Source organism: Prosopis cineraria, unplaced genomic scaffold (genome assembly GCF_029017545.1).
Source record: "Prosopis cineraria cultivar Desert tree isolate PC_DT_omini unplaced genomic scaffold, ASM2901754v1 PC14, whole genome shotgun sequence".
In the NCBI taxonomy this organism is placed as follows: Eukaryota; Viridiplantae; Streptophyta; class Magnoliopsida; order Fabales; family Fabaceae; genus Prosopis; species Prosopis cineraria.
The window spans coordinates 13,403,958-13,418,299 of record NW_026555345.1 but is presented as its reverse complement, the minus strand read 5'-3'; positions in this window follow the sequence as shown (position 1 = coordinate 13,418,299).

The following is a 14,342-nucleotide window of genomic DNA, read 5'->3' as shown; positions in this document are numbered from 1 at the left end:
GGTGGAAGGAAGTCAAGTCCATGAAGACAATCACACAATTTTACATGCTTAAGTGTGTCATACTCCAAACTAACTTGAATGGTTGGACCAGTTGGTAGTCATCTGAATATTAAAGTGGCTCAGTTTAACTCTTAAACTCATTTTAGATTGTTTTGAATCAATTGATTGATAAATCATAATATTTAGGGTTATTATATAATTTGAATTCTAAAAAAGTGATTTAAATTCTGAACTTTATATTGGATGTATTTTAAACTTTCAACAAGTAGATCTAAAAGTATCTTACCCCACCGTCAATTAGAAATTAAGGTACGCCTGCTTATGTGCATGTTGAGGTCCATACTTTTAGCTTCTGCGAGCTTCTAACTCTCTCTCTCTTCCCATGTCTCATCGCTCTCACGCTTCTCCTCCCATCATCTCACTTCAAGTTAATTCATTTGGGAGTGGAAGAAGAGGGTGTGTTGGAACATCTCCATCACCACTTGCATGCCAAACGTTGTGTTCCACCCTTATCTCTATCCAACACTTCCACCATCCCCACTTTGTGTCTGCCTTTGTGTCGTTTCATTTCTCCCACGTGGGAACAAAGCTCTGTTGGAGGTCTTTTTCATCTCTCTCTCTTTATTAGTTTGGGCATGCTTGTTTGTTTTGACTGCACTTATGTGATCAATGCAGAATGTAGGCAAGCATGTAGTCAGTGTTCATCTAATGCGAGTGTAAAAAACAACCAATTTTAAGGAATAATATGTTTTTAAATTAATTATAAACACTTTGGTTTAAATTATTAATATTTTACTTTTCTATTTTTAACATAGTTTAATTTTACCAATATTTATTTTGAGTTTAATTTAAATTATTATATATTATTTTGAAGTATTTTATGAAACATGAGATTTATTTTAAACATAATTAACATTAATAAGTTCATTTTGACTTTTCAATATATAGAAGACATTGTTGAAGTTCATCAAGGTATTATGGGTAAATCATACCCCAAAAACAAAAATCAAGGGATTTGTCTTTTTGTCTTTTTATTTTTTTTTCATTGACTCTTTTTAAATTTAATGATTGAGATTATTTTTGAAATTCTCTACTCATTCTTCTAATTATTGGATCAATTTTCCATAAGCCCTTTTTTCCTCTCACATTACCGCAATCACCAGGCCGTCCAACACTCTGCCCATCATATCTTTTTTCAAGGTATTATGGGCTGCAATTTCTTCGTCCAGTTATTTGTTTCCCACTTTGTTTCCAGCTTCTCACCCATGCCACACCGACCCACATATCATGAATATCCAATTAATCTCTCTCAGCCACTGCTCACCATTATCATTTTCTTCTTCCGCTTCATTCACCATTTGACTCACGGACACTCTCCAATATAATCCTCCGTTCTTCATTTCTCCATTCCATTTTCTTCTTGCACCACCTCACACTCACACACGTTCCATTTTCTTCCATTAAGCATTCAATAGTCCTCCATTAAATCTTCACATGGTCGTGGCTTCTATGGTGCAAGAATGAGGAAGAAAGTTCATGGAACTCGAGCTAACTTGAGAGACGACTTGGATAATCATAGGAACTAGGAAGCTAGACACTTGAAGGCTATAGGGGAGTGATTTTTTTATGGAAAAATTAATTTTATAATCCTCCAACTTTTAATTCACTTGTAAATCAATTTCTCAACTATGACTCGTTTATGACTCAGTCCCTCAACTCTTGACTCACTTATAATTTAATCCCTCAATTTTTGTTAATTTTTTTTATGTTAGCTTAAATCTCACATCGAAGAGCAAGAGAAGGATATTTTAGATCAATATATGAGCATTTCTTTTATCCCTCTTATTTGATAAGGAAATTTAAAAAAATTTGAAAAAAGGATCGAATTATAAGTGACTCAAAAGTTGAAAGACTGAGTCACAATGAGTTATAGTTGAAGGACTGAGTCACTGTAAGTCATAGTTGAGGAACTGAGTTATAAGCAAGTTAAAAGTTGAAGAACTAAAAGATTAATTTTTTCTTTTTTTATTTATCTTTTTATTTCAAGAGCTTAGGATTATATAATTTTAAGTTGCAATGTTTGAGGATAATCTAATTTTAAGTTGTAAATATTTTGAATTCTGAATTGGATTAATAGTTGAATTGAATTTGTGTTGAATGGATTTCTGAAGTTTATGTTCATATAACCTTGTTCTGCCAAATATATTAATGACTGAATTTTCATTGTCAACTTAATTGTCATTGTGATAATTGTTGCAAATATGGGTTATGCTTTTTACTCTTCAATTGAATTGGTCTTATCTAATTGTTTATCTAGATAGTTTAAACTTATTTTTGAGAATTATTTCGCATTAATCATCATTGGTTTCAATGACTTTAATTAGCTTAATTCATATTTGTAGCATTAAATCATTGTGAGTTCTCTAAGAGATTAAGTATTAGAATTTTGTGCTTAAGGTTCCCTTTGCTCTAATCAAATAATTAAATTTATGAATTTCACTATCATTTCCCATTGATATAACTAATTCAATTGGGCTATAAAAGTTAATTTTATGTGAAGTCTTAAGTTGTCATCTTTGCCACGATAAAATCAAAATTTTCTTAATTTTTGGTTTATTAATTCATTTAGTCACTTAATTAATTTCTTTACTTGGTAAATTTTAATTCTCTTGAAACAAAACCTCCAATCATAATTTTGGACTCATGCAATGCATTTTAGCATATAGGTGGTGTTAGCATAAGCATCCATCTAGGTAGTTTCAATTGCATAAAATTGCATTCTAGTTTAGAATCTAACACTTAATTTTACATCTTTTTGGCACTAGTAATTAAATACATAAAATCAACTTAAGATAACCTCTAAATTACCCCTTGAAAAAAAAATGATCGAGGTTCATCTATGTTATATTAAATCAATTTTAGTTTAATTAAGTGTCACCACAACTAAAGCAGCTTCAATGATTTTTATTTAATTCTTAAATATTATTTTTAATTATTATGTTATCAATTTGATCACTTGTCTAATTGGTTAAACCATGAAAATCATAACTCACAATTCTTTCCAATTAGCTGTCCAGCCTAGTTTTTAAAATATTGTGTCATACATCCCTCAACATAAATAATTATTATCACTATTATTAGGAAAAATGAAAGATGTTATAAAGACATTAATGACAATTACAGATATCAAAAGATGTCAAAAAAACAAAGACCATAGTCTTTATTTGCAATTGAAATATTTCTAATTATTAAATAAATAATCAATAGAAGGTCACTCATGAATTTAAAGAAAATTGGTTGTAAATTTAAGGAATATCACTCGTGAATATATGAAAGGAAAAATATCTTTGTGGGTCCTTATAGTTTACCTTAGTTTTGAATCAAGTTCCTATACTTTCAATTGTTGTAATCAAACCCTTATATTTTTTAATTGTTGAGCCCATTGGTCCTTTTCCATTTAACACTGTTAAAACATAATAGATTCCTTAACTCTGTTAGTGTGAACTAATTAGAAGCCAAAGAGGAAAAACAAATTGACATGTTGGACAGACACCATGGACTGAGAGAAGTGAAACATGAAATAGGTTATTCACGTTGGTTCTCTGTGAACGTCATCATGGAGAACAAGAGACATTATGAGGGTGGCCATTGCCAAAGCTTTTTTAGTTCTACTTGATTGTCATTCTGATTCATCTTCGGTTCTCCTGTGCTGGTGAAAGAGGTAAGCTTTTTCATTGTCGTGTTTTTCCCATTCATCTTCGATCATACTGGTGCTCTGTGAATGTCACGGTGGAAAATAAGAGAAAGAACACATCACTTTTATGGCCAAAGCTTTTTCGGTTCTGCTTCATTATCATTCTAATTCATCTTCGGTTTACCTGTACTAGTGAAAGAGGTAAGCTTTTTCATTATCATGTTTGTCCATTCATCTTCAGTCGTGTGTTTCTGATTCTGCCCTATTCCTTTCTATTCTTTCTTTAAACATGAATATTCTTTGCTCCGTATTTCATGCATTAGACAGAGTGAGAATGAGAGTTTAGTTTATGTCTATATTTCATCTTCGGTCGTGCGTTTTTAGTTCTGCCCTGTTCCTTGCTATCAACGTGCGTTAGACAAAGTGACCAAGTCTCACTTTTTCAGATTCCTTCAGCTAGATCTAGCTAAAATAATGATACATACAAAATGCATTTTTTTTAGATTGAGAATGAGTATAGAGCATAAAGTAAGTTACTTGGAGTTGCTGGCCACAATTATATAACCTGGGTTGCAAAAATGGCTATCGAAATAGGAACTGGATCCCTTAAGTGATGTGTAAGAAAGATGATGCACCAGATCTAGTGGTGAGAATCCCTACATTTCATCTTGTTGATTCTAAGGTCTCCTGAAAGGCTGAAAGTTGTTTAATATCAACAGCAATCATGTGTTCTTTTGACATGTCTTCTCTTCAAGCCTGTTTCTACTTATATTATTGCAATTATTATTGCCATTATATATCTGGAGAGACAAAAAAATATGGCACCCACCAATAGCAGTGCTTTAATCTTGCATGCCCATTAAGGAATGTGGTTGATAAATCAATTTGTTTCCTAGTTGATGGTGACAGATTAACACTTGAAATGGATTTTACTGTGATCAATTTACTCTCAATAGACATTATAAGCCTTCAATCTAGATAGAGGCTTAGAGTGACTGGTAAGCATTTTTGTTGTGACTATCAAATATTTGTATAGTATCAAGGAAAAGCCTGTCTAATTCTTCTGTCAATTATAAAGGTTCATAGAAATTTAGCATTTGCAGTTGCTCAATTCATAACAAAGGGAGGGTCCTTTGTAAACTACTATATGGTCAGTTGCTTCTGTTAAAGTAATTCTAATTCTAAATTTGATAAATATTGACACCTATTCAAGGTCCTTGTAATGTATATTGCTTATTACTACAATATGATGGAGGAACAAATTTTGGACATGCAGCTGGAGGTCCTTTCATCACTACCAGCTATGACATGATGGAGGAAATGGAAGATAGAGATCAGGAAAAGGAAGAGAATGAGTTTGAAGGCTATAACTTGCTGTATAGATTTTAATGCTATTGGTTTTTTAGTGTTGTAGGATTTTAAACTGTTAGAGTGTACCAAAGTAGGCTAATTGACAAATTTATCTTCTTTCTTTTACTGTAATGTGATTTAAATTTAGTGGGTAGATATCCCACTTATAAATGTTGTACTGGTGTAAATAATTATTATTAAATGAAAAGTTATTTTTGTTGTTAATTTCTAATTTTTTTATGCAACAACTTTAGGGACCACAAGCATATTTTTTATGCTGATGCTTTGTGCAACAAATATATCAATTTTACTGTAAAACAAGAGCAAGACTTAGCAGTAAATTATATAAGTTCTACAACTTATAATGCAAAACCAGACTTAGCAGCAAATTATATCAGCTTTACAACTTAAGGCTTTACAAATTATATAAGCAAATTATAGCAACAAATTATATCAACAATAACAAGTCTTCTCTCTAATGCCTCCAATGTCTGTTTCCTTGAATCTTGAGTGATTGACTCTGCAGCCATAGATAAAAATGCATCAGGCATGAAAAATATGGGATTAGACTATCAAACTCTAAATACATTGAGAATGCAAAGTCATCTAGACATACATTATAACACAAAAGAAAGAAACCCTAATACATTCTTTCCAATTTTTGTTCTCAAATGATAAAAGAATTATCCATCAATAGAGAAAAGAAAATAGCAGGAAGTCATGAAATCCCACTAAGTAAATAGAAACAGAGGAAATGGGATATGAATAAAAGAGCAAGGAGTGAAGGGGGTGGAGGCATGATTACAGACTGAAATTTTAGCAAATTATATCAGCTTTGAAGCAATGTATAGCCATAACTTGAACTAATACACAATAAAGATTATAATTAACTAAGTCTTGAACTAATGTATAGCTATAACAAGAACTAATGCACAGTAATGTATAGTCTTAGCATTTATAGCCATATCCCAAAAATTATAAACAAAACATATTAACTATCCAAAATGAAATATAATTAACTAAGTTTGATTGCTTGATTCTCTCCTACGACCATAAGTTCTTTGATTGTGACCATAATTCCTACAAGCTTTACACTTAAGGCTTGTATTCTTTCTCCTCATTTTGTGTGGATGTGGTTCATCCTTCTCCTTATTCTGTCACTTTTTTCAGTCTACTCGAACATTTGTGAAATATTAGTGGATCAATAGGCTCCATTTCAATTCTATCCCACATTTCTTCTCCATTGATTAGTTGTATAATTAGATCATAACACTCTATATTTTTTTTTCATGGTAAGATATTCATTCACATATTGTTGAGGATTCTCACACTTCTCGTAAATACAAATAACAGCATGCCTGCAATTAACACTAAAACAGAATATAAATCAATTTCATAAATGAGGGAATGAGTTATATCATTAATTTACCTACAAGGGATTCCAGATAATTGCCACTACCGACACTCACAAGTCTTTTTTTCTTAAATCAACAATAAACCTTTGACTGTTATATTGAACTTCAAACTTGTCTCCAGCCCATCTTGGTATCCATTTTCTAGACTCTTCAACCTCCTTGTCAAGCCTCTTATGGGGTCTTGGGCATACAGTACCCTTGCCATAATATTTTGCAGCTTTAATTCGATTCTCTGCAAATCTATTCGTCCAATACATTCGAACCAAATCAAGAAGAGCAATAATGGGAAGTTCTCTTGCTTCCAACAATCAGCTATTGAAAGACTTTGATATATTATTCATAATCATGTCACTTGTTGAATACTCAAAAAAGTGAGACTTGGTCTAATATAATTCCTTTGACACATTATGCAACTGTTTCATAAGTTCTCTCTAAGCTGGAGGTAAGTGGCTTTTGCGGTACATATCACTAAATCTCTAACCATCGTTTCTCCATCAAACCTTAACTTTATGTTGGCATACAAGTGTCTAACACAAAATCTGTGCTCAACTCCTTGAAGCAATTCTTCAAATGCTTGAACTAAGCCCTACATAACCAATAAAAGTAATGATTAATTTCAAATTAATTTCACACACTCCAAACTATTGAAAAAAATTAAACACATTACCTTTTGCTGATCTAAGATAAAAAGCCATTTCTTTTTAGTAGTACTTCCAATATCATCAAATAAATTTTTTAAGAACCATGCCCAATAATTCCTATTCTCAGTTTCAACCACTACTACGGCTAGAGGGAAATATTGATCATTAGGATCACGGTTGATGGCCACTAATAAAATACCACCGTACGTGCCCTTGAGGAAGCAATTATCTAATCTAATAATTGGCCTACATGCATTATTGAAACCCCTTCTCACCGATTCCAAGGATACATACAATCTTTTAAACACATGTGGGCAGTCTACATAAGGATTATCAACGACAAGATCAAATGTAGATTCTGGGTTTCTCTTATTGTATTCTTATTTATGATCTCCTTAATCTTCTTCTTTGCTATCTTTCTAGCCTAAAATGCCTTGTTGATTAAAGGTTGAACTATGTAATCTTGTTTGACAATTGAAATCACATCCCTTAATTTTAAATTCTTGTTCATCTTCACATGATCTTCTATCTTGTCTGAAACCCACTTTGATGTAGCCAATTTTGAAGTAAATGTTAACCCACAAGTATGCTTTGGTTTAATTGTTTTTACTCGAAAGGTCATTGAGCCACCAACTTTGATTACAAATATCAACCAACCACACTCCTTCTTACACTTAGCTCGGCATCTATTCTTATTATTTTTTATGAATGTAACATCATGCCCATGCATTAAATAATTCTCCGAAGTGCCTCTCAAAATTGATTAATTAGAGTAAACTCCATTCCCAACTTAAATTCAAAAACCTTACATGTCTCAACAAGATTGTATTTCTCATATCTTATTAATTGTTAGTCTCCCTCATCATCCACTACATACTCTTCATGTAGCTCATCATCCTTTAGGTCAGAAAGCATATTCAAAAAGTTTTCATTAGGTAACTCAAATGGAATAATCTATAATTGTATTGGATGAAATTCTACCATATCAGAAGCACTCCACTCTCGTCCCACATTTTGAACTATATCAACATCAACAAAATGATAAAAGTAATCATCATTTAATTCTGCCTCATCACTATCCTCAACTTGTATGCTTGGAACACTATCATCCTTATCCATCAAACTCTCATTCTCACTCTCTTTTTCTATTTCATCACCATAGCCTATTTCTTTTGCATCTCAGGGTCCCATTAAAATGAAAGCAAGCTGAAATATAGACATAAACTAAACATGACCATTAAAGGAAATGACATAAACATGACAATAGAGAGCAAAGAAAAGTGAGACTTGGTCACTTTGTTTGACGCACATTGATAGTAAGGAACAAGGTATAACTGAAAATGCACGACCGAAGCTGAAATATAGACATAAACCAAACTCTCATTCTCACTCTGTCTAATGCACATAATATAGAGCAAATGATATTCATGTTTAAAGAAAGAAGATGTTAATAGCAAGGAACAGGGCAGAACTGAAAACGCACGACCAAAGATGAATGGAAAAACATGAAAATGACTAAGCTTACCTCTTTCATTAGCACGGGGCAAATTGAAGATGAATCAGAATGACATTGAAGCATAACCGAAAAAGCTTTGGCCATAAAAGTGACGTGTTCTTTCTCTTGTTCTCTAGCGTGATGTTCGCAGAGCACCAGTATGACCGAAGGTGAATGAAAAAACATGACAATGAAAAAGCTTACCTCTTTCACCAGCACAAGCAAACCAAAGACAAATCAGAATGACAATCAAGCAGAATCGAAAAGGCTTTGGCAACAGCCACCCTCACGATGTCTGTTGTTCTCCACAATGACGTTCACAAAGAACTAGCGTGAATAACCTATTTCATGTTTCACTTCTCCCAGTCTATGGTGTCCATCCAGCGTGTTAATTTTTTTCTCTTTGGCTTCTAATTATTTTACACTAACAAAGTTAAGGAATTTGTTAAGTTTTAATAGTGTTAAATGGAAAAGGACTAATGGGCTTAACAGTTAAAAATATAAGGGTTTGATTACAACAATTGAAAGTATAGGGACCTGATTTAAAACTAAAGTAAACTATAAGGACCCACAAAGGTATTTTCCCTATATGAAAAGCTAATTATAAATAAATAGATAGTTTCATGAATATATATTTCATCACTTGTGAATCTAAGGAGAACTAGTTATACATTTTTAAAAAGTTACTTGTGAATTTATGGAAAGTTAGTTTTATGGATATTCAAAAACATGAGAAGATTCCTTAATCATTAATTTATAATTAAGAGTTTAAAGACTATTTATAATCATTCACAATTAACATTTCATATATTCATGAATAACATTTCTAAAATTCATAATTAATTACCCTTGAATCACAAGTAATGCATAACTTCATGAGATTATCTATTCATTCACACCTAAATTTTCAGAATTGAACTTACTAAAATTCACAAGTAACTATCATTAAATTATAAGTGATGATATATAAATTCATAAAATTATTTATCTATCCATTCTTAGTTGACTTTCTATTAATTCATAAGTGACATTACTTAAATTTAAAATTAACTTTACTTAATTCATAAATCACATTCCATTATTTATTTTAGTTACAAATAAAAGACTATTATCATTCCATTTCCATAACTTGATATCTTCAATTATTATTAATGTCTTTATAAGGTTTGCAATTTTCACCTTCTCTTATTATTATTAAAGCCATAAATAGTACTCTCTTTATTCCAATTTATAAGTCAAATTTAGATAAAATTATGCATACTAATAAAACTCATTGAATACACTTTATAATCTTATTTTTAAAACAAAAATATATATTTTCAAAAATATTATTCATTTAATATAGCCTTAAATGATTAACGGGATATAGAATAATAAGGAGGAAAAGATAATAGAGAAAAATAATATTTTAGTCCTCTAACTTTTAAGTCATTTGCAACTCAGTCCTTCAACTATGACTCGCTGTGACTCAGTCCCTCAACTTTTGAATTACTTACAAATTAGTCCCTTAACTTTTATGTTAATTTTTTTTCATGTTAGCTTATATCTCACATCAATGAGCAAGAGGAGGGTATTTTAAAATAATATATGAGCATTTTTTTATCCCTCTTATTTGATAAGAAATTTTAAAAAAATAACAAATAAAGATCGAGTTATAGGTGAATCAAAAGTTGAGAGATTGAGTTGTAGCGAGTTATAGTTGAAGGACTGAGTCGCAGCAAATCATAGTTGAAGGACTGAGTTACAAGTGAGTTAAAAGTTGCAGGATTAAAAGATTAATTTTTCCAAGATAATATTAAAAAGGTACATTTAATAAAATCCTATTTTTACTAAATTATCTCATATTTGGGACATTGAATCACTTTTAAAACTATTTATATTTGAGGTGAAACTATTACAATTCATGATTAAAATGCCATCAAATGCAAAAATAAATATTATTGGAGGCCAAAATATTTTATTGAAGAGAATAAAAAGAAAAATGCTCTTATCCTCATACTCAAGCACAACAGCGCTTGCGGCGAGGGTTTCGGCTATGGAGAAGGATGCTTTGGATCGGATTCAAAAAAAGATGTGGAAAGGGGATGCTAGTTTCTCTGGTAAGATTTCTCTTAAGCCTCAGGTGGAAGCATGGATAGAGGAAGGAGCTTTGTCTAAAGGTCTAACTGTTCAATCATATAAGGATTCTCTGATGAAGAATTTTAAATGGGCATGGAGTGATCTAGATGATGAGGAGGATGAGGCAGGAGCTATGAAGGAGCTAAGGAATGGTTTGAGGATAGGATTTGAGGGAGTGAAGGAGCCATTAAAGGGTATTTCAGTGGATTATAGCCATCCTTTGTGTTCAAATTTCGTGCTTGATGATGCAAAGAAAGAGAGATTGTTGAAACCATTTAAGCAAACGTTGGTGGTGAAGTTGATTAGGAAGGAGGTATGTTTGGCTTTATTGATTCATATTTTGAGGCAAATTTAGGCACGTCAGGGTCAAATTAGGGTGATAGATTTAGTGAATGGCTTTTATTTGGTAAAGTTTCAGTCTTAGGATGATTATGATTTAGCTTTTACTAGGGGTCTATGGATGGTGTTTGATAGCTATTTGAGTATAATATGATAAAGGCCTGATTTTGATCTAAAGAAGGAAGTCATCAATCAAGTTTTTTCTTCCTGACCTTCCTACTACTCATTATGATAGGAAGTTTTTATTTAATCTAGGTTGTGCTATTGGGAAGCCTATTAGAGTGGATATTCCTATGGCTCTAAGGGGGAGAGGGAAGTTTTCCAGGTTATGTGTGGAATTAGATTTAACTAAAGCTCTATTTCCTAAATATAGTATAGAAGGATTTGTTAAATCGATTGAATATGAATGCATGAGTTTGCTTTGTTTGTATTATAGGAAATATGGTCATGTTCATACTGACTGTGATGAATTAAAAAAGGCTAATGAGGAAAAAGTGGTTGTGGGGGAATCTAAGAAGGTTGTTAATGTAGAAGGAAGTCAAAAGAATGATGTGGAAGTTGTGGAAGAGGTAAGGCTGTGGAAGGTTGTTCAACGCCCCAGAAAAGTGTGAAAAGGTAAGGTGGAAAAGGAGATTCTAAAGAATAGTAATAGGTTTGCTATCTTTAATGATAAGGATGAGGGTGTAGTAAAGAATTCAAGGGGACCTCTAAAGGATATATCTAATGGTAATAGTTCTGTGTACAAAAAGGGGGATCTTAACAGAAGGTTTAGGAAGGAACCAATGAAGGTGGTTACTCCATCTATGTTATCGAGGGTGGAAAAAACTAGTTTGAGGATTAATGAGAAGGTTGAGGAGAAGAGGCTATTAAATAGGCCTTCTGTGGAGAAGTTTATAGAAGCACATGACAAGTTCAATTTATCTTCCAGAATTAACATGATGACTGATGAGGAAGTGGATGGGAAAAGCTTAAATAGTGATATGGAGAGGGATGATGAGGATCTAGAAGATGGTGAAAACATTGAGTTGAGTGAGGAAGATAGTGAAATGATGTCTCATGATGAGAAGATTGATGATAGCAAAGCTTAATTTAATTGTTTCTACTGTCTGTGGTTTTGTAATAAAAGTCCTTGTCTAGAATTGTAGAGGTACGGCTAGCAAGGGTTTTGCTGGATCATTTAAGAGTTTATGTAGAGATAATAGACTAAATTTCGTGGTGTTGTTAGAGCCTAGGGTGAGTGGACTAAATGCTAAAAGAAAAATTAGGAATTGGGGATTTCAAGTAGCTTTACTGAAGGAGGCGGATGGCTTTGCTGGTGGAATTTAGATTTTAAGGAGGGACGGGAGTATCAATGTAAAGGAAGTTGTAATACATGAACAGTTTATTCATTATATAATTAATGAGGATTGGATGTTCTTAGCAGTCTATATTAGTCCGCATGAACATAGAAAGGGGGATGTGTGGGATGTGCTTGGTAATATTGCGAGAAATATGAGGAAGAATTGGTTATTGGCAGGTGATTTTAATGCGATTGCCTCACCAGTTGAACAAAGAATTGGTGCAAAAGTTAATCTAGCTAGATGTAATTGCTTTAATTAGTGGATTAATGATAATAAATTGATTGATTTGCATGCAAAGAGGCCTTTTTTCATATGGGTTGGTCCGAAGTAACAAGGGATAGATTGGTTGTTTAAAAGGTTAGATCGTGGGTTGTGTGATGACTTGTGATAGGAAGGCTTTTGTAATGTTGAGATTAGAGTGTTGATGAGGTTGGGATCTGATCATCACCTGTTACTCATTAATACAAATTCGAAGTGGAGGGGTAAGGGGTTTAGACCTTTTTGTTTTAAGGGAGCTTGGCTTCTTCATGAAAATTTCAAAGAGCAAATGAAATGGTTCATATGATGAATAGAATGAGTAGTGGTAAGGGTTTTATGGCCATAAAGATAGACTTGGAAAAGGCTTATGACAAGATGAATTGGCTTTTTTTCATCAATGTATTAGTATAACGGCTATGTTTGTGTTGTGGAATGGTGTTAGAAAGAAGGAATTTATGCATTCAAGGGGGTTTAGACAAGGAGATCCTTTATCTCCATACTTATTTGTGCTTGGGATGGAAAAGTTGTCCCATCTACTTTCTAATTCTGTGAATAAAAATGAGTGGAAACCACTGATAGTTAGGAGGAATGGAGTGCAAATATCTCATTTGATGTTTGCAGATGATCTTTTGTTGTTTTGTGAAGCAAGTATGAAGCAAATGTGTAATGTACTGAAGGTGTTTGATTTGTTCAGTGTTATTTTAGGGCAAATTATGAATAGGAAAAAGACATCAATTTTTTTCTCAAAGAATGCTTCTGGGTTGCAGTAAAGGTTGATATGTGATGTTAGTGGCTTTCAGAAGTCAGAAAAGATTGGAAGATATTTGGGGGCTTATATTGTGAATGGAAGGGTAGTTAGAAATATTTAATAAGGTACAAAATAAGCTAAATGGTTGGAAGAAGTAGTGTTTTTCTCTTGCGGGTAAGCTTACTTTGGTGCATCTAGCTTCTTCCCAGATTGTTGTTTTTAATATGCAACATTCTCGAATTCCAAAAGGCATTTGCAATAGGATTAAGAAAGTGTAAAGGGACTTTATATGAAGAGGAGTATTCATGCTGTGAGTTGGGAGTCAATTTGTCTTCCAAAAGAGAAGGGTGGTATAGGGTTAAGAGATATGGAATTAATGAATAAGGCATTGCTTAGTAGAATTGGGTGGAATATGGTGGCGAAGCCTTAGAATCTATGTTCAAGGGTGCTATGGGAACGATATGGCAGAGGATGCGATCTTTTGGGTGATCGTATGGTGAGGTCCTCTGATTCATCATTGTGGAAGCCTGTGGCATAAGTTTGGCCTAAACTTTCTCATTTTTTGTCTTGGGAGGTTAATGATGGAGCTAGTGTGAATTTTTGAAAGGATATTTAGGCTGATAGTATGGGATGTTTGCTGGATAGTTGTTATAGAATTCTAAAGGCTCCTTTATTAAATTACTATGTGAAGAGCTTAGTGAATGAGAAGGCTAAGTGAGAATTTTGTTTTTTGAAAGATTATTTGAGTCATGATATTTTACTCAAATTGAGAGCTATTTCCACACCAAGAGAGGGGATAGGGGCTGATTGTGTGAGGTGGAGAAATTATGATTCTGATATGTATTGTGTGTCTCATATGTATAAGTACTTGTATGATAGGGAAAGTGTTCCCTATGATGATGTTTGGAAGGGAATATGGAAGTGGAAGGGCTCGAGACATATGT